The sequence below is a fragment of the Apteryx mantelli genome, unplaced genomic scaffold, assembly GCF_036417845.1.
Source record: "Apteryx mantelli isolate bAptMan1 unplaced genomic scaffold, bAptMan1.hap1 HAP1_SCAFFOLD_53, whole genome shotgun sequence".
Taxonomy (NCBI): domain Eukaryota; kingdom Metazoa; phylum Chordata; class Aves; order Apterygiformes; family Apterygidae; genus Apteryx; species Apteryx mantelli.
In genome coordinates, this window is record NW_027118786.1 from 477247 (window position 1) to 498858 (window position 21612).

At 44.5% G+C, this 21612-nt stretch overlaps 1 pseudogene; it reads right to left on the minus strand.

The window, feature by feature from the left end:
- Positions 1–12846: 12846 nt before the first annotated feature.
- The window catches only part of LOC136996605 (perilipin-3-like), a 109830-nt pseudogene continuing 101064 nt past the window's right edge, over positions 12847–21612 (minus strand).

A 21612-nucleotide genomic window follows, 5' to 3' on the forward strand; every position in this document is an offset into this window, starting at 1 on the left:
AGAGTTACCTAAATCAAAAGGGTTTAAGTATTTACTGGTATATGTATGTACCTTTTCAGGATGGCCAGAGGCATTTCCCTGTAGAACGAATCAAGCTAGAGAAGTAGTAAAAACTTTATTAAAAGAGATCATACCTAGATTTGGGGTACCTTTAGGAATTTCTTCAGATCGAGGCCCACATTTTATAGCTAAGATAGTACAGGAAGTTAGTGAAATGCTTGGAATAAGATGGGATTTACATACACCATGGAGGCCACAGTCTAGTGGAAAGGTAGAAAGGATGAATCAAACATTAAAAGGGCAAATTAAAAAGATATGCCAGGAAGCTAAAATCCAATGGCCACAGGCATTGCCCCTTGCTTTATTGAGAATTCGCATAAAACCTAGAGAAGGGTTGTCTGTAAGTCCATATGAAATTCTGTATGGTAAGCCACATACTGCACCAACAAAGGGAATGGGAAGCGCAGATTTACACCTCCAAGGAGATCAAGATGTTTATAGTTATATAATTTCTTTAAGCAGATTACTCACAGCCTTACGTGCCGCGATCATCTGGAATCACCCTTTGCCATTGGAGAATCCAGTGCATGATATTCAACCAGGAGACCAAGTGTATGTTCGAAATTGGCAAACAGAGCCTTTAAAGGAACAGTGGCATGGACCTTATTTGGTACTATTGATAACATTTACCGCTGTAAAGGTAGCAGGAATTGATAATTGGATTCATTATACCAGAGTGAAGAAGGTACCATCACAATGGGGGGTAAAAATGATCACTCCTACAAAACTGAGATTTACATCTTGGTAATACTATGCTGGGTAGGATTAAGTAATGGTTTCGCTCAAATAATACATACATATGCTGCTGTATATATAGAAGAACGAATGGATGTAAATTTGACTTGTGATTTTATTGGAGATACGGGAAGTTCAATCCAAGACATTAGTTGCTATTGGCAGAAGAATGAGTCCAAATTGTCAACTGGGTTTACAATCCGATGGGATAGTGATACACGAAGGGGTACTATGATTTTATCATTGCGAAATGTAAGTAAGACAGATGTAGGAAACTACACCTGTATTGTTTGGATTAAAGAGAGTTTTGATTATGAAAAAAGGGCATTAGAGGTTACTGCAAAATCAGAGCCTGTGCAGAAAAGAAACAGAGCCAGGAGAGAATTAAAAGATTTGAAAAAGATGAAATGCAACCAATGCAAATAATCCAGGCACCACAACAGGAAACACAAGAAAATCTAATGATTGGTTTGATTCGAGATTTTGGGAAAATGCAGAATATATCTAGCATCACAGCATGCTTACCAATTCCAAGAGCTGCAGGGGACCCAATAGCATGGGGAATTATACCAGTACAGAGTTTTCCACAGGAAAAGAATAACACTATAATATGTACAACGGTCAGGAAAGAAAAGGATCAGAAAAAGGAATATTATATTCGGCAGAGCTGGAAATCTCCAGGAACAAGGAGTGAGTGTACGAAACTTCTAAATGCACAATTCACCCCGATAGGGAGGTTTAAAACTGTAGGATGGTGTAGTTATGATGAGATTCACACTACTACAGTAAAAGTACCATATACAGAAGTTGAATGTAATGAACAAAGTGGACAAATACAGTGGGATGATTGGGATAGTGTATGGGGAATGAGTTTGCTGCAGAAATATGCTTATATAGGACCAATACAGTGGTGTTTTAAGTGGGAAGGTAAAGGTAATAAATCGGCTTCATTTGTAACTAAAACATATAGTAGCAAAAGAAAATTAGCTAAAAAACACCCAGCCTGGAATTGTACAAAAGTATATACTTGTGACACCCCGAAAAGTGAAGTTAGCTTTCCACCTGTGGTCCTTGCATTAAAGACAGGTTGTGCCTGCAGAGGAATTAAATACTCAATGAGTGAACCTGTAATACAATTCGGAGTGAGAATAGATTGTAGAACTACGATCAGGAGCATAGGAAATTTAGTTTGGGTTACAAGTGATGGACACTGGATGACTCACCTCCCCTTGGATGGGTTGGTAACTGAAATAACTTTAGGGTTACCAACTCTCTGCCCAATTTGGAAGAAAGCGCCATTTAAGGGTAGATTAGAAAATTTACGGATAATGAAGAGAGAAATAAAGGATGATGATTGGCAAGAACCATCATCCGGTGTAAAGTTAGGTTGGGCTTTAGAATCATTGTTTGCTCCAATTAGTACTCATCGGAATAGAGAAATGTTATACCGGTTGTTAGGACAAACGGAAAGGCTAGCAAGAGTGACTAAAGAAGGATTTAAGGAAATAAACTTACAATTACAGGCAACCACAAAAATGACCCTGCAAAATAGAATGGCATTAGATATGCTGTTACTAAAAGAACATGGGGTATGTGGTTATTTACGAGATAAGATTGATCATTGTTGTGTACATATTCCGAATGTTACAGCCGCAGTAGAACGTGATTTGTCTCAGCTAACACAAATTGAACATGCAACTGAGGAAGAAAGAGAAGAAAGTACCCATAATTGGGTTGCTGCTTTAGCAAAGTCATTTGGATTGAACATCTCTGGTTGGGTAGCATCTTTAATTCAATGGTGTATAATAATTATAATTATCATGTTAGCTATTATGGGAGTGTTGCGTTTGATTCAAAATATTGTTACTAAGGAACGGCAACACCTGGGAAAAATTTTAAAAGCCGTTACCAGGAAGACTCATGAATTGCCACCGCGATATGAAGATCTTGAACCAGCTATAATCACCAGCTCAAGACAATCACCCCTGGAATGAAGAAACGTGGGGAACCGAAGATGAAAATCCTTGCAGTCTGGAAGACTTGAAGTATTTTCAAAGGGGGGAATTGTTACATTATATTGATTAGAATAGGCTATACTTGGGATCCTCGTATGAAAGTATAATCACAGGTGCTGGGTAACTGTACGGTCTGATGAACTAGGTAAATGTTAAGCAAATCTTGGCAACAGTAACTGAAGAAACCGTAAATGGGAAACAATCATGTAACTTAGCAATTCTGTTGATTATGTTATGTAACCGAATTCTATAGCAACTCTGTTGATTATGCTATGCAACCGAATACTATATATGTGATGGAATCAATCAAAGGGGTGGGATTCTCAGCTTTGGACATGAGTCCCTGAGACCCCGGGCCCTGAATAAAGCACCGCATATAACTGCTTTTGTAGTTATGTGTTTCTTTACGGGCAACAGTTTTCTGGCGACCCAGGTGGGACTTCGGGAGTAGTGTTGACGGTTCGCTTTCCGATTTTGCTCCGTGCCGGCACCGAGGAATTCTCGGGGAGCCATCGGCTGCGCCCGCTCTGTGCTGCTCCTGACGTCCCAAAGTGGTAAGCCCGAAGGTGCTTTATTGTAATATTTGGTTGGGTGCCTGCCTAATAAGACGTGACGGCGATTCACGCAAGGTTGGGCTAACGAGCTCGAGGTCTGGTCTGTGGAAGCCTAGGCGCTGGCCGTCAGACGGAGCGAAAGCCCCGCAGGTCCAGCACTCACGGACATACGTGGCTGTCTCGTGAGTTTGGTTTGGTCTTTTGTTTCCCATCAGAGGCTATCTTTCCGTTTTCTACCCCGTAGATTTAGTGTGTGTGTGTGGAGTGAATGTGTAAGACCATGGTAATACCGGATAATTCTCCGTTAGGATGTTTATTAAAGCATTGGAAAAGTGCGGGATATTTTCAGAGTATGAGTAAAAGTCGATTTATAGATTATTGTGCGAATTGGTGGCCACAATATGAGTATGATGGACCCCGGTGGCCTGAACACGGAAGTTTAGATCCGGGTGTTATAGGTCCATTAATGAGATATTGTCAAGAACTTGAAAAATGGGATGAAGTACCATATGTTGATCTATTTTATGATTTACGTAATCATCCAGATATGCAGAGAGAATGTGGAATGTTGTTGGTACATCCTGAAAAAGGTAAAACAAAATGTGAAGGATGTGTAAGTAATAAGAAGTGTATGACTTGTTTGGCAATACAAAATTCAATAAGAGAGCCAGAGGATGTATCACTTTTAGTATCACCGACGGCCCCTGCGATGTCCGATATAGATGCAGGGGACGATAGTGATACTGATGGTATTAAGGCGGTAAAACCGTCAGAATCAATTAATACTGGAGCGATCCAGATTAAGTTAACACCGAAGGGTTCGCCAGGGCATTCATCATGCCCAAGACAAGCGCAACGAACCCCAATTGCACAGAGAACAAGACAAGGGAGGAAGGAACAAGAGCAAAACAGTAAAGTATTATTAGCCCCTTTACGAGAGGCAATTTTGGGGACTGATAAAGTATATGTGAAAGTTCCTTTTTCCCCAGGAGATTTAGTAATTTGGAAGCAATCAGCTGGAAAGTGTACAATAATAGGGAAAAAGAAACCACAAAGAGAAATCAGGCAGGATTATTAGCAATGTTACAACGAGTAAATCAAGGAATAAGAGGCAGAAGTAGAGGACGAGGTCGAGGAGGATGCAGGGTAGGAGGCATGCGGGGAATACCTCAAAATCAGCTAGGGATAAATCAGTGTGCGTTTTGCAGACAACAGGGACATTGGAAAAATGAGTGCCCAGTGAAAATGAATTTGGCCCAGCAGACTTCAGTAGGAGAAACACCAATGGCAGAAACAATGATGTTAGGACATTTGGGGCAACATAGTAGCTGACTAAGTGATGGATTAAAAGTGACAATAGAAATTGATGGGGAAGAGAAACAATTATTGGTAGATACTGGGGCAACTTATTCTGTTTTAAATACTTGTTTAGGAAAGATAAGAGATACGATGATAACTGTGGTAGGAGCTACAGGAAAAACAGAGCAACGGCCCTTTCTGCGGCCATTGCATCTAAATTTTAGGGGAAAAGAATTAGATCATGAATTTCTCTATGTACCGGATTGTTCTACATCTTTGTTAGGACGAGACTTATTGTCAAGATTTAATGCTAAAATAATATTTGAAAATGGAAAAGCTAAGTTGCAGATACCTGAGGAAGAAATAGCTAGAATATTTATAGTAAAAGAAATAGCTAATACAACAATACCAATAGAGGTAGAAAACGCTGTAGTACCATGGGTATGGGAGACACAAATACCGGGATTAGCAAAAGCAGCAAAACCTGTCATAGTAGAATTGAAAGAAGGTGTCCAACCGGTAAGAGTTAGACAATATCCTATACAGTTAAAAGCTAGGAAAGGGGTAGCACCATTAATTGCAAAATTTTTGATGCACAATGTGTTAGAAGAATGTGAATCTGAATATAATACACCAATATTTCCTATAAGAAAACCTAACGGAGATTATAGGTTAGTTCAAGATTTAAGAGCTGTAAATGCAAATCCTTATACATTGTTAACATCTGTGGCAGAACAATTTAGATACTTTTCTGTAATTGATTTAAAAGACGCTTTCTTCTGCATCCCATTGGCATTACAAAGTAGGAAATTATTTGCGTTTGAATGGGAAAATCCGAATACAGGAAGAAAACGACAGCTGACCTGGACCAGGTTACCACAAGGCTTCAAAAATAGTCCTACGATATTTGGGAATCAACTGGCACGAGAACTGGAGGATTGGAAGGAGCAGGGATATTTTCAATTACCATCAAAAGCATACTTATTGTTGCAATATGTGGATGACATTTTCGTGGCGACAGAAAGGTATGAAAACTGCATTACTGTTACAGTTGCGTTAAAATTGACATTGGGAACAAAAAATGGAAGTATTTGTGCCCCACATGGTGATTGCAGTTTTGGAACAAAAGGGGGGTCATTGGTTGTCATCCAGTAGAATGTTGAAATATCAAGCAATATTGAGAGAACAGGATGATATATTTTTAAAGATAACAACATGTTTGAATCCCGCTGAATTTTTAGGTAGCAAAATAGAGGAAGGCGAGCTGGAACATGATTGTATCGAGGTGATTGAACAAACTTACGCCAGTAGGGTAGATCTGAAAGATATTCCTCTTGTAAATCCTGATTGGACATTATTCACTGACGGTAGCAGCTTTGTTGAGAATGGAACACGATATTCTGGATATGCTGTGGTTACTAAGCTTGAAGTAATTGAAGCAAAGGCATTAATGCCAGGAACGTCAGCGCAAAAAGCAGAACTGATCGCTCTAATTCGGGCTTTAATACTGAGTACGGATAAGAGAGTGAATATTTGGACAGATTCTAAATACGCTTTTGGAATAATACATATACATGGAGCCTTGTGGAAGGAAAGAGGATTGTTGACGGCTCAAGGTAGTATTATTAAATATCGAACCGAGATCTTACAGTTATTAGAGGCTGTGTTACTACCTCAGCAAGTGGCTGTAATGCATTGTCGAGGACATCAGAGGGATGACAGCGATGTGGCACAAGGAAACATGAAGGCAGACCAGGCAGCCAAAATTGCTGCACGGCAAGTATGGACTGAATTAGCTCTAATACCTACTAAGGTAAGCCCGATTACTGCTCATCTCTCTGTAAATCCCTTTTATACCCAAGAAGATGAAAAATTAGCCGATTTGGTAAAGGCACAGAAGAATTCACATGGATGGTATGTAACAGGTAATGGACAAGTAGTAGTGCCTGCTACAATTATGAAAAGAATAATACAAACTGAACATAATAAATGCCATTGGGGAGCAGAAGCATTGGTGCAGTTTTTAAAGCAGAGCATTATATCTGCACAAATGTTAACAATAGCAAAAGGGGTTAATGCGAAGTGTTCAGTATGTTTAAAGAATAATCCGGTAATACGAAAACAAATTCAAATGGGAACTTTGAAAGTGGGAATAGAACCAGGTGACTATTGGCAAGTGGATTTTGCAGAGTTACCTAAATCAAAAGGGTTTAAGTATTTACTGGTATATGTATGTACCTTTTCAGGATGGCCAGAGGCATTTCCCTGTAGAACGAATCAAGCTAGAGAAGTAGTAAAAACTTTATTAAAAGAGATCATACCTAGATTTGGGGTACCTTTAGGAATTTCTTCAGATCGAGGCCCACATTTTATAGCTAAGATAGTACAGGAAGTTAGTGAAATGCTTGGAATAAGATGGGATTTACATACACCATGGAGGCCACAGTCTAGTGGAAAGGTAGAAAGGATGAATCAAACATTAAAAGGGCAAATTAAAAAGATATGCCAGGAAGCTAAAATCCAATGGCCACAGGCATTGCCCCTTGCTTTATTGAGAATTCGCATAAAACCTAGAGAAGGGTTGTCTGTAAGTCCATATGAAATTCTGTATGGTAAGCCACATACTGCACCAACAAAGGGAATGGGAAGCGCAGATTTACACCTCCAAGGAGATCAAGATGTTTATAGTTATATAATTTCTTTAAGCAGATTACTCACAGCCTTACGTGCCGCGATCATCTGGAATCACCCTTTGCCATTGGAGAATCCAGTGCATGATATTCAACCAGGAGACCAAGTGTATGTTCGAAATTGGCAAACAGAGCCTTTAAAGGAACAGTGGCATGGACCTTATTTGGTACTATTGATAACATTTACCGCTGTAAAGGTAGCAGGAATTGATAATTGGATTCATTATACCAGAGTGAAGAAGGTACCATCACAATGGGGGGTAAAAATGATCACTCCTACAAAACTGAGATTTACATCTTGGTAATACTATGCTGGGTAGGATTAAGTAATGGTTTCGCTCAAATAATACATACATATGCTGCTGTATATATAGAAGAACGAATGGATGTAAATTTGACTTGTGATTTTATTGGAGATACGGGAAGTTCAATCCAAGACATTAGTTGCTATTGGCAGAAGAATGAGTCCAAATTGTCAACTGGGTTTACAATCCGATGGGATAGTGATACACGAAGGGGTACTATGATTTTATCATTGCGAAATGTAAGTAAGACAGATGTAGGAAACTACACCTGTATTGTTTGGATTAAAGAGAGTTTTGATTATGAAAAAAGGGCATTAGAGGTTACTGCAAAATCAGAGCCTGTGCAGAAAAGAAACAGAGCCAGGAGAGAATTAAAAGATTTGAAAAAGATGAAATGCAACCAATGCAAATAATCCAGGCACCACAACAGGAAACACAAGAAAATCTAATGATTGGTTTGATTCGAGATTTTGGGAAAATGCAGAATATATCTAGCATCACAGCATGCTTACCAATTCCAAGAGCTGCAGGGGACCCAATAGCATGGGGAATTATACCAGTACAGAGTTTTCCACAGGAAAAGAATAACACTATAATATGTACAACGGTCAGGAAAGAAAAGGATCAGAAAAAGGAATATTATATTCGGCAGAGCTGGAAATCTCCAGGAACAAGGAGTGAGTGTACGAAACTTCTAAATGCACAATTCACCCCGATAGGGAGGTTTAAAACTGTAGGATGGTGTAGTTATGATGAGATTCACACTACTACAGTAAAAGTACCATATACAGAAGTTGAATGTAATGAACAAAGTGGACAAATACAGTGGGATGATTGGGATAGTGTATGGGGAATGAGTTTGCTGCAGAAATATGCTTATATAGGACCAATACAGTGGTGTTTTAAGTGGGAAGGTAAAGGTAATAAATCGGCTTCATTTGTAACTAAAACATATAGTAGCAAAAGAAAATTAGCTAAAAAACACCCAGCCTGGAATTGTACAAAAGTATATACTTGTGACACCCCGAAAAGTGAAGTTAGCTTTCCACCTGTGGTCCTTGCATTAAAGACAGGTTGTGCCTGCAGAGGAATTAAATACTCAATGAGTGAACCTGTAATACAATTCGGAGTGAGAATAGATTGTAGAACTACGATCAGGAGCATAGGAAATTTAGTTTGGGTTACAAGTGATGGACACTGGATGACTCACCTCCCCTTGGATGGGTTGGTAACTGAAATAACTTTAGGGTTACCAACTCTCTGCCCAATTTGGAAGAAAGCGCCATTTAAGGGTAGATTAGAAAATTTACGGATAATGAAGAGAGAAATAAAGGATGATGATTGGCAAGAACCATCATCCGGTGTAAAGTTAGGTTGGGCTTTAGAATCATTGTTTGCTCCAATTAGTACTCATCGGAATAGAGAAATGTTATACCGGTTGTTAGGACAAACGGAAAGGCTAGCAAGAGTGACTAAAGAAGGATTTAAGGAAATAAACTTACAATTACAGGCAACCACAAAAATGACCCTGCAAAATAGAATGGCATTAGATATGCTGTTACTAAAAGAACATGGGGTATGTGGTTATTTACGAGATAAGATTGATCATTGTTGTGTACATATTCCGAATGTTACAGCCGCAGTAGAACGTGATTTGTCTCAGCTAACACAAATTGAACATGCAACTGAGGAAGAAAGAGAAGAAAGTACCCATAATTGGGTTGCTGCTTTAGCAAAGTCATTTGGATTGAACATCTCTGGTTGGGTAGCATCTTTAATTCAATGGTGTATAATAATTATAATTATCATGTTAGCTATTATGGGAGTGTTGCGTTTGATTCAAAATATTGTTACTAAGGAACGGCAACACCTGGGAAAAATTTTAAAAGCCGTTACCAGGAAGACTCATGAATTGCCACCGCGATATGAAGATCTTGAACCAGCTATAATCACCAGCTCAAGACAATCACCCCTGGAATGAAGAAACGTGGGGAACCGAAGATGAAAATCCTTGCAGTCTGGAAGACTTGAAGTATTTTCAAAGGGGGGAATTGTTACATTATATTGATTAGAATAGGCTATACTTGGGATCCTCGTATGAAAGTATAATCACAGGTGCTGGGTAACTGTACGGTCTGATGAACTAGGTAAATGTTAAGCAAATCTTGGCAACAGTAACTGAAGAAACCGTAAATGGGAAACAATCATGTAACTTAGCAATTCTGTTGATTATGTTATGTAACCGAATTCTATAGCAACTCTGTTGATTATGCTATGCAACCGAATACTATATATGTGATGGAATCAATCAAAGGGGTGGGATTCTCAGCTTTGGACATGAGTCCCTGAGACCCCGGGCCCTGAATAAAGCACCGCATATAACTGCTTTTGTAGTTATGTGTTTCTTTACGGGCAACAAGATTAATATTATGCTTAGCCTAGTAAATCATGATTTGTCTACTTATGGATCACTGGGGCGTATTCTAACTTACTGCTTAACTCCATTTCCTATACACACTAATGGCTACTCTTACCCTGGGAGCCTGGTGCCCAGTTCTCTTCCTACTGGGAGAAGGTGAATCACTCTGAAGGGCTCTTTTTTTTTTCCCCCCTGAAGGATGTTTCTGGATGTTTGAGTTTATAAAGGAAAAACATGGACTACTAAACCATGCTGGAGGTAAACTGTTTCTGTGAATATGACCTCTTTGTGCTAAGCAAACAGGATGATTGCTAGCATGAGTAATTCCTTCTCTTCAGTTAGAAGGTTCCAGAGCAATGCCCCTCAAGGATGTCTTTAAAGCAATGAACTGCCCAAATGTCAGGGGAAAAACAATCACTTTTTTTCCTTAAAGACCTTGACTTTTTAAAATCTATAATTCTCATTTCTCTCTTCTCCCAGCTAAGAGATGCTCTGAATGGTGGGAATCTCTGTGGCTGCCTTTTGAGGGCTCAGGGCTACCAGATAGCACTTTTTACCTTTGTTTGTCCCTGCTCCCACCTTGCCTCATTTACTCAAGGCACCCTGAGAGAGAGCTGCCAACTATCAGATGTTACAGGGAGGTGAAACTGCAGAAGTCAAAGCCCCATTGTGCAGTCCTAGCCCAGGTTTTGTGTCCAAATAAAACTGGTGCTTTAGGGGAAAGACTTTCAAAGTACTTGCATTCCTGAGATCTTTTTGAGACAAGCCCAAGAGAACAGAGCAGAAAGTCTTTTCCTTTCTCTCCTGGTTGCTGTACATCCAGCTTGTAACCTGAAGGAGTCATTGTCTTATGCTGCTCCCTAGCCACCCTACCCTTGGGCCTCTCTCCAGGTGCTAGCAGGTGAAAACTCAAGCTGTGCACACAGCTGGGATCTTCCTTGTATTCCCTGTGCTGGCCCTTGTGGGGGGCAACCTAGCACCTGTATGGCTTTGGCTCTTCTGTAGTACTGCTAGAGCTTCTATGGCCTGCAACAGGCTAAACCATCCTCTTCACGGCAGCTCCTAAAGCTCTGCTTAGGAAGGGTAGGCTGAGTGGAAGTGTCTATGTGCCTTTTCTCCTGTATTTAACCTCAGAAGGTTTAGGGAACCGTTGAGACTTGTTAGATGTAGCAAGGAGGGCAAAACTCTCACCAGACTAGTTGTGGCTAGGAATGGTGTGTGACTTTCCTGTGAGTTCTTCCTCTCTTGGTCTCATCCATGCTGCAGAGGCAGCAGAGTGATGAAGGTGGAAAGAGATGGATGCAGAAGAAATGGACTGGCTTTCTGTGATGGTTTAAAGTGGAACTCATCTGAACTCGGTGGGGAGCATCGAGACTGCTCTCAATCTTATCCAAACCTGTTTTTCTGACTAGCTATGCTTTGAATTATACAAACTTCTTTAGACTTCTGTACAAAGTAATGTGACAATCCTCGCCAAGCACCCCAGCACAGTAGAAATGCTTTGAGATGTCTCTTTTGGCTCTTAGTGGCCCTTGGGAATGATGTGGTGTTCCTTGATTCTGACAGTTATAACCCAAGTGATTATATTTTACCCTTTCCTCCTACTATTTCTCCCTGGCTATGCTGTGGCCACATGTGATAACTCAGTTGCAGGCTGATTTGAGTTTTAAATGCAATCACAGGGCCACTTGCTCCTTGTTTGCCTCTTCCTAGATGCCACCTCACTTCCCTCTGCCAGTTTGCTTAATATTTTAATTATTTAATTCTCCACTTGTATTCATGCACTTCTACCTTTTTCTCTCTGTTCCCTGCTCTTTGTTCAAATGCTTGACTTCTAGGTCAGGGAGTGTGCTGGTCTTGGGCGAAGACTACTTTGGGCATGCTCTAAAAAGCTGTCACTTTCACAAATCTCTGGTTAGCAGCCTTGTCATGAAGGTAATAGACTAATCTCTATAAAGTTCTTGGCTAGTGCTGAAAGGCAAAGGCTCTCTAGTTGTTTGCAAGGAGCTTAATTTCACCCTCTTATTTCCATGCTACTTGATGCACTCATACTGTCACCTCTTCTACAAAAACTGTACTGTTGCCTGCTGTAAGAAAACACTCTGTTTAAAGAATAAGCTTGTGACCTCCCTTAAGGGCTGCTTTGCTAGTTGGGGCCTGGATTAGGTGTAAACTTCCTGTGAGTTCTAGTTTTTATATGACCTTAAGTCATCTTGGTTGGGGAACTTAAGTCTTTCAAAGCTGACTTGAATTAATTTGCAAAGGAAAAGGGATGATGTTTCTACCCTCAGTGCTGGGAAATGATGCTATCGTGACTGGTCAGTGTGGGAGCAGGATCAGGCTGTGGGAACTACTCTGCTTGATCTTTCTCCAGCTGTTGTCTGATGTGAGCAGGCAGGAATTCTATTTTGTGGGTTAGTATTTGGCCCTGTGCTTTTATATTGCAAAGCCCTATCCCCTCTTTCCTATTACTTGTCCCTACTTTGCATCAGAGAAAGACTGGATGCTTCAGTGCACTGGAGTGCTAACCCTGGAGGGAATTCCCTGTGCTCTGATACACCTGATGTGCTCTGAGTTGGATCCTGTGCCCCTGGACAGGGTGAGGTGATCAGGTGAGATCAGGATGGGTTTAGGAGCAGCTGAGAAAAGGCATTTATTTGCTGGAGAAGGGCAGGGCTGCTTTCAATAGCAGCATTTTGCAGTGATCCATGCTCCCAAATGGGGCACACTGGTGCTTTTCCAGTTAGAAACCTCTGCAGGCCTCGGCATTCACTCTTCCTTCTTCCAGAGGTTCCTGCCAGAGGCCTCTTCTGTCAGGTCCTGGCAGTAGGACCAGACAGGTCCTACAAAGCTTTGTTTTGCTTCCCTCTGCCCTGCAGAGGAGGAAAGGGGGTCAATAAATCTGCTTCGGATTGCCTTATAAATCAAGCATGAACTTGTGACAATTCCAATACTGCCTTTGTGTGGCTTGTTCAAAACCCCCCTGATGCCTGTGAGGGTGACAGGCATCTGACCTGATCAATAACGCAGTTGCCCTTTGCTGCTGCAAACCAGGCAAGGCACCTTCTGTGAATACAGAGTACAGGCAGCAAATAATTATCCTGGTTGTGGTGCTTTCTGGACATTGGTGCCTGCCCTTGCGGTAATGGAAAATCCATTTGCAGTATTGACTTCCCAGTCTCCTTTTGATTCTCATATTTGTTTAGGTTTGGAAATGCCTTGAGATTCTTCTGCAGTGAATGTGGAGGGGAGGTGATCCAGAGGATAATTAACAAGCTGAATGCTGATGTGGCTGTTTTTTGTGCCATCCTCAGTACTGATACTGTCTTTCCGTCCACTTGTGTTAAGCCCTTCATAAACTCTGGGAGCTCAGTGGAACAGGAATGCTGGCCAGGTAGGCAAATTCAGATTCCTGCCCATCTCTACTCCTACACTGCCCACTTGGGCATCTCTGCAAGTGTCAGCAGTCTCCTTTTTATTGCAGAATTCTTCAAATGTTAGTTTTGTCCTTACTCAACTCTGCAGCTCTCAGAGGTGGGTGAGGGAGTTCAGCTGCTTACTGGTCTGAGTTCAGCACCTGGGGGTGATGGAAGCAAACTCTGGACTTTGTTGCTCTAATCAGTTTCTTATCAATTAGCAGCTTGCCTTCTCAGCTGAGTGTACCAGGACTGCTGGGGCAAGAGTTGAGACAGGCAGCAGAAACACTCCTAAGGTCTGGCAGATCTTCAGCTCAAGATATCTCTGTAAAGGGCCCCTATGGCAGCTTGCAAATGGGACTGGGATTAATGGAGAGAATTAGTGTGTCAGGGAGGAGTGTTTGAAGAGACCAGAGCAGAGAAATGGGAGAAAAGCAGGAGAGTACTGTTCAGAGAGGGGTTCAGTCTGGGTGGGATTTGGCCAAGGAGGAGAAGGATAGAAGGGAAGGAGCTGAAGGATAGAGGGGAGAGAAACCAGAGGGCAGGGTGTTGGAGATAGGAGGTGCAGGGGAGGAGGAAGAGATGCAGGTGCTGGGGAAAGAGTCAAGCCAGTGTGGGAAAAGGTAAGTAAGTGGGGAGACAGGGTTTGTGATGCACTTGTGAAGTCTGGGACTTGAGCAGGGAACAGCCTCTGGTGACCTGGGGTAGAAAGAGGGAATGTTAGAGTATAGCTGGGGATCCCCCACAAAGGCTGCAGGAGCTGGGGGACAGATGTAAAGTGCTGTGAGAGGAGGGTAAACTGAGGATTTTGCTTGTGTAAGGGTAGTGGGTGCATGTAACCCATTGAGTTGTTTCACTGGGTGTTTCAGTGCAAGGCAAAGGAATATCTCTCCCCATTGCCAAGTAAATGTTGAAGAAAAATATACTCCTCTGGAGGAGGGACTCCAGGAGATGTGCAGTGTGTGTAACCCCCCTCTCACATAGACCATCCTAAGAAACAGTATCCTCACCTACCTCAGTTCTGCAGGAGCTGTTATTCCCTAGAAGGAAAAATATCCTGAGCTATCTGTTTTTGAGGAAACAACAAACTGCCTTTACCTTACAGTGGTCCTTCCTCTAGCAGAGACATCAAAGAGCTTAGTCTTGGGTGTGCTGTCCCCACTGAAACATGATTCTCTGTCTCAACTGGGCTGATTTTTGGAGGAATATCTGGCTGGCATGTTCACAGGCACCTCTCACCTTGGGAACCAAGTGCTGCCTTCCCTCCCCACCTCTCCTGTGGGATGGTTATTGCAGCTGTAAGCTGAAGGTCACTTCAAATGTCATCTTCATTTAGGTGCCTTGATGGGGTAATTATGGCTGAAAATACAAGGTTTACCAAACAAATTAGAGTGCAGTGTTTACCCTGCAAGAAACTGATTGGAAGCACTGCCTTTTTTTTTTTTTTTTTTTTTTAATAGAGAGAAAAGCAATTTTAAACCTTCAAAATGGTTCTGCCTGTAATATCTACTGTTGCATATGTCTCACTTCCTATCCCTTCTTGCTGATCCTCAGCAGATGAGGGGATGCAGTCTGTGATGCAGTGTCTGTCCATGCCCTGCTGATATGCCCTGGTCTGGATCCCCTCATCCTCATTGTGGAGCTGAACCATGAGCCCAGAAGGGTGAATGAGCATCAGCTGCAGAACCGTGGGGACTTCATGCTTTGTAATAGTCTAGCCACTGGAGGAGTGGGTGTAAAGCAGGGAAGATCACATCCTAGATGGTCCTGAGTATTTCTGAGCTCCCTTGAAGACTAAGGAGTTCAGGGTGTTAGCAACCTCCAGGGATGGCTCAGCACCATGCTGGATTAAGGAACTGAGGGTCTCTTGGGCTTTTTGTACAGTAGAATAATTCAAGCAGTACAACCTTCCTTGAGGAACACAGGAGAAAGCATACAGGGTAATGCACACAGCTACAATAGCTACAGATGGAGATGTTCTTGGACAAAAATGCAGCAACAGCATAAGCAGGCAAACAGGCTTGTGTGGAGTATTCAGTGCGTGAACATGGAGTCTGTTGCCTTCTCTATGGAAACAGTGGGGAAATAAGACAGCCAGGAGCTGAGATGCTCAAATTCACATCAGTTACCTGTGCTAACTTCCTCATGTGTGCATTCCTTGTACCCTACTGGGATAAGTTCCTATACAGGGGAGGAGTTGTGCCTCCTCCAAAGGCTGCACTGGCTGATAAATTACAAAAAATTCTCTACACAACTATATCAGCACAAAAGTGATTTTGGAGCAGACTAGAGGCTTATTTTGCTCCCACTGAATTAGTTTCCCTTTTCTTCTGTCCGCTGGTTTACCCACTCTGGGCAGAAGAACCAAAGTCTTATTTCTTTTCATTTGCGTTCTAACTCAGAAACAAGATTAAGTAACAGTCCTTAAAGGAAAGTTTCAACGCAGATTTCCCTTTTTCTTCATTTACTTTCTTTAAGATCCAGTGGGAAGCTAAACAAGCTTTTATATTATTAGTCTCAGGATTTCCTTATTCTGGCTTTGATTTATGGTCACACCTGGAGATTCTCAACTGTGTAAGAAGATTTGGCACACATCTCGGGTTTAAAAGTTGCAGAATGAAATAAAATGGAGAACTCCTTCCAGAAAACCTGATGGTTGCAGATCTTGGCTCAGGTTTTCATACCTTCCCATTGTCAATACTGCTGTAAAGAACTTGGCTCAAAAGAGAATGCAGCAAACTCTAGAGTAAACAACGTAAGGAAGGACAGAGGGCCCAAGAGCTTGGTTTCATTCCCCTGCAGTTGAGCTAGCTGTTCCTATTTTCTCTGAGGAATCTCATTCACCAAAGTATCTATGCAAAAAAATCTGAGCAGACATAGCAAATTCCAAGAAAAAACTTTTCTTTTTTTTGGATTGACTTAATGTGGAATGGATTCTTGTGTCAAAAGGAGTCAGCTCAGTGGAAAGATGTGTACATGCTTGTCTGCAGAGACAAGATCAAGTTACTAAGAATTCCAGAACTTATATTAACTCACATGTTGACTTTTTTTTGTTCATTTCCTGACTAAATGTGGCTGGGCAAAAGTAAAATTTAGTTGGAATTTTGTCATTTTCTTTTTCATATTGGAATATAAGTATTTCCAACATTTTGTTCTCATGGGCATGTTTCTCATGTCAGCTGCATCCATTTTAAAATGGAAGTCCAAGGGAAAGTTGTTGCTGCTGGTTTGCATGGTGTATGCAATAGCAGTGTTTTGCTATTGCTATGGCCATGTGTATTATGTGGTTTGGGACTGGCAGTTTCCAAAACAAGGGGAAAATAATGCAGTAACCAAAAACTTAAACTTGGTGTGAGTTGAGAAAAATGCTTCTTTTAGAATATGATCTTCTCTCTCCTGTTCAAATAAAGTTATAAGGAATTTTGAAACAAGCTGTTCTGACTGGCCAAGAGAGATGCATTCATTCTGCAAATTTTAAGATGAAATGACTTTACTAAATAAATACCAAAATATTTCTTGCTAGAAAGCAAAAAGCAGAACCTGAAGAAATGTACTCAGCTGTATTCCAGTGTCTTCACAGGCTTTTATATTGCAAAATTGTACTGACTTGTGACTGTTCATGAAGTATCACTACTGGGAAAAGCCCACTCTGTAGCCAGCTCCTGAACATTAAAAAATAAAATAAAAAAAAAAGGAAAAAATCTACAAAAACTATTTGTATATAATCAGCTGCAACTGCCCGGTGAGGACTGCTTCTCTTCAGAAGTTACCGTCTGTAATAATTTCATCCTTTAATTCAAAGCCCTGGCTTTACATCTTAAAAAGTCTTCCTCAGAGAACAGCAGAGCTGACCAGCCTTTTCTCCTATGTGACAGCTCCTGCAGAACCCGCTGGCACAGCTGTACAGCTGGGGGAGCAGGGTGCACCAGTTCTGTCATAGGATCCGCTGTGCAAAATACTGGTTATTCATCCCTGTTGCTTGTTGGAAGCCTTGGCTTGTTCCAAGGTTGTGTTGTGCTTAAGTCTGGTTGTTTTTATATAAGAGTGATGATTATACAGACTCAGCCACTTTCAGGTTCAGGGAACAGCAGGACACGGCACTACTGATTTGAGTAATTGCACCAGTTTTAATGCACTTCCCCGAAGCCTTGGCAAATCACAGGTGTGTTTGATGTTAGAATCCCTGTGCAGATAAGGGCACAAAAAATGCATGGCACCCATGAGTCTTCCCCCCATGGGAATGTCACCGAAATCCAGAGAGAGATGGGAATCAACACAGCCCTTGATTCATGCTTCATGTGTACTAGGAGGGAAGAACTTATCATAACACTTGCAAACAGTACTCTTGGCAACAAGATGAAGCTGTATTTTCCCATGTGTTTTGGTTAGGGACACCTTTTCACAGCCTTCAAGACTTCTAAGACTGGCTGATTTAGTCACGTTCAGCACTTCTGAGGATTTCTGCCACCAGGAATAAAAACCTAGGTAATACTAGAAGGTATTTAGAAAGGAAAAGACAAAAAGAGCCTACCTGCATCTTGCTCAATAGCTGTCGAACCAAAACTCCTGTTCCTGGGATCCTGTAAAACTGTTGCATAGTGGCAACTGCCGACTGCATAGCTTTGCCTGACTGCAAGGCAAGCATTCGGCTGTGGGGTGGAAGCAAAGAGCCGTGTTCTTAATCATCGCCGAGAAATAAAGAAACCGATCATAAGATGCTGCACAGTCAGTTGTCAAGTCTCCGGGTAAGAAAATTTCATCCATAGCAAAACAAGAAGAGAATTCAACAGCCTCTCTTTCTTCGGTCCCTTTGGTAATATCATCTGGTAGCAGGATGGGCTAAAGACCCACGTTCACAGCACCCGTCTGGACGGGCCTGTCCAGTCCAAGCAATTACAAACGGCAGCAATCCCCCCTGGACCACTGAGGCAGACGCAGGTCTTTGGTACAAAGCAAGCTTAGAAAACACTGGATAAGCTCCGTCTTGTGTGCAAAGGGGGCTCCTCGCTTCTCCCCGAGACCTCCTCTCCACGCTGCCACCTGGCCAGCACGAGATTTCTCCTTCGCCACAGCAGCACGGCCACAAAACCCCACGGCCTACCTACGGCTGCCGCTGTCCCGTCACACCAAGGAAACAGCTTCACAGGCCTGGGCCACCCCAGCAAGGACAAGCTCAGCTTTACATGGGCGTTTGAACACTGAGGAAGTAGCTGTACTTCAGAAACACAGCCGGAAAGCTTGCTGGCACTCAGTTTCAGTGGAGCCGTCCTCCACGCAAGGCAGGTACCTGGCAAGTTTTCGGAGGAGGAAAATACTCTACTCGCCCCAAGGAGTTTGGTGGGCAGGGGGATTGCGCTGCTTGGTTTGGGTTTGTTTTCCTCGGAGGGAGGGAGGGAGATGCCCTACGGCACCGGGAAATCTCTCGCTCTGTCTCTCCTTGGCTTTACCATCCTTACCCTAGGGGGTGGCAACTCATCTCCGTTAGCAAGTGACCCTTTTAGCCAGCCTGGCACATGGGGCAGCTTGCTGGGCAAACGGGACTCGTCCAGCAGCTGTCAGCAGGGGATGCGCTTGGAGCTGGAGGAGTCAGTCTTGAGAGGGGGTGCAGCCATGGCTGGGAAGTGCCAGGCTGCAGTGGGCTGCTGTTGCCCCACAGAGAGGGTGTCAGGGCAGCGGTGCTGCCACATGGGGAGCGGCACGCGCACACTGCCCCTTTGCCAGAGCTTCCCCTGCACCAGCACCTCGCGCCCCTTTGGGCACTGCAGCAAAGGCAGCGTCTTTCTCACACCGTTCACAGGTTTTGCGACCTGTGAGCCTGCCCTGCTCATTGGGGGTCCTGGCACACTTGGAGCAGGCGATGACCGCTGACAGACAGCAGCACGGCCTCTCCCTGCTCAAAGGAGAAAGGGCAGCCCTGCTCAGAGAGACCTTCCTGAGCTAAAGAGCAGCACCGCTGCTCTGGAGCAGGGAAAGCTTGTGTCCCTAGAGACACTCCGGGCCATGAGCTTGGAGGCCTAAGGTTGCCAGCACCATCCCCGCCTGACAGGCCTCTAGTTTAGCCTGCTCTTCTAGGAAGGCGGGTGTCCTTCCCCTAACTGAGCAGGAAGAGTTCCCAGCAGCTTTGGCTGAGCTCCGCTCCAGATTTGGGTGTTATTCAGGGAAGCTCGGGACCCTTCCTTGTGCGTTTGGCACCCCCCGGGAAGAGGAGTCTTCGGGGAGGGGGAGGTGTGGGGACGTGCTGTAGAGTGGGAGCTGCAGTCCTTAAATGAGGCAGGCCTCAGCGGGCAAAGCAAGCTCCGGGCTCCGTGCCGCTGACAGAAGGCAGGAGTTGCAAAGAGCAGGGCCCGATACCGGCCACAGGTCGGCAGAGCGTCTCCCACCGCTGCTCTCTGCCCCTGCACGAGCTTGCCAGAGCCAACGCCAGCCTGCCTTGTGGCGCCGTGCAAGCGTGCCGCTCATGCCCTGCGTGCAGTAGGCAGCAAGGCGTCCAGGTGCTGGGGGAAGGGCTCCTTCTGGCAGGGCCCGAGATGTGAATCCAGGCTCTGCAGGCAATACCCTCAACCTCGGAGGCTTGAAAGCACTACCCTATGGGCTGACAAAGCTCGGAAGTCTCTTTCTCTCTTTCCTCATCTCTCCTACCCTGCTCATGCTGCGGACGATACTTTCTGCAGCTTCACCAGCCATCCGGTTATTTCAATCTGGGAGATCCATACTGCCGCTCCCTGAGCTCCAAGTACAACAGTCTGCACGACCCACATTTGCGAGCCTACTACCACCGCAAAGGCAACCTCCGGCGACTAAGGAGAGGAGGTTACATCACCAGCGACGGCAAAGTAGGTTGGACATCAGGGTGAGAAGAGCAGTTTCCATCGGAGGGGCAGCGGCAGGTTGCCAGAGCGCTTGCTGCAGCCTCTTCTTGCGGGTGGAGGGCGCAGGGCTGCTGTGCTGATTTCCCTGGGGGCAGAAGGAGCCCAGAGCCCGCTCCGGGAATTCCCGCTCCTGCTCTTCCAAGGCTGTGCCGCGCTGCCTCGGCGCCGACGGAGCAGCGGGCGTGTGAGCTGGCGGCGGAGCGAGGGGCGCTGCTCCCCGCTGGCTGGCTGGCTGGGAGCAAAGCCGCCAGCCGCTGGGCAGGGCAGGCTGTGCAGGGGAGCAGCTCCCGCTGCCTTAGCGCTCTTTGGGGCAAGGCAGGCTGCGGAGTGAGCGTGACAAGTGGTGGCTGCTTTCTCCCCCTCATCTCGCCATAGGTCGTTTGCACCCTGCGGGAGTTCAACGAGTACAGGCAGTACCTGACCACGCTCAAGATAGAGGCTGACAAAATGTACCGTCGAGAACAAGTACGTAAAGCTCAGGGTTCACAGGGCTGGGGCTGGGGGCGGGCAGGAAAGTCATCCCCCAGCGCCTGCCGGCAGTGCCGAGGGAAGTCCTTCTCTCCTGCCCTGGGTGCGCGGCTGAAGCAGAGCGCTGCTCTGGGCCAGCGTGAAGCCTCCACACGCAGGCGCGTGAGAGCATGTTGTGGCAAAGGGGAGCTAAAGCCTGCTGTCAACTTTCAGCAAATGCTTCGAGAACAACCGGCAAAATTAAAGAATGCCCCCGAACTGCCGCAAGGCATGGACATTTCTCGCCTGCGAGAGCGGCTGCTGTGGGAGCAACGAGAGAGCCTGAGAGCTGCAGAGCAGGACGTGAGGGCCAGGTAAGAGGCAGCACAAGGAAGGCTTGCGCTCGGAGCGGGCCCGTGGCCCTTCGGCGAGGTGCTGCCTGGGGCCTTGTGTTCCAGGAAAGTGCCCAGTTGCTGCGTGAGCAGAGGCTGGTTGTGCCTAGAGTGGTGCAAGCAGTGCCTGGAGGCTGGCAAAGGCAGCTGGAAGCTCTTTGGGGCACTGGAGCCAGGAAGCCCAGAGCAGGAGGAGGGCAGGGGCTGAGCAGGGAACGGTCTGGGCAAGACAGCTCCAGGCGCTCTCTTTCAGCCATCTGTATGTCTCTTCCAAGGTATCTCGCCAGGACTGCGGAGAGCATGGAGAAGCCTGAGGCTCCTGAAGAAGACGCACGCCTCCCCCAGCCGGCTGAGCAGGAGCAGGTGCACCTGGCACTCTCAGTGGGCTCTTGTGCTCTCAGACTCCGCCAC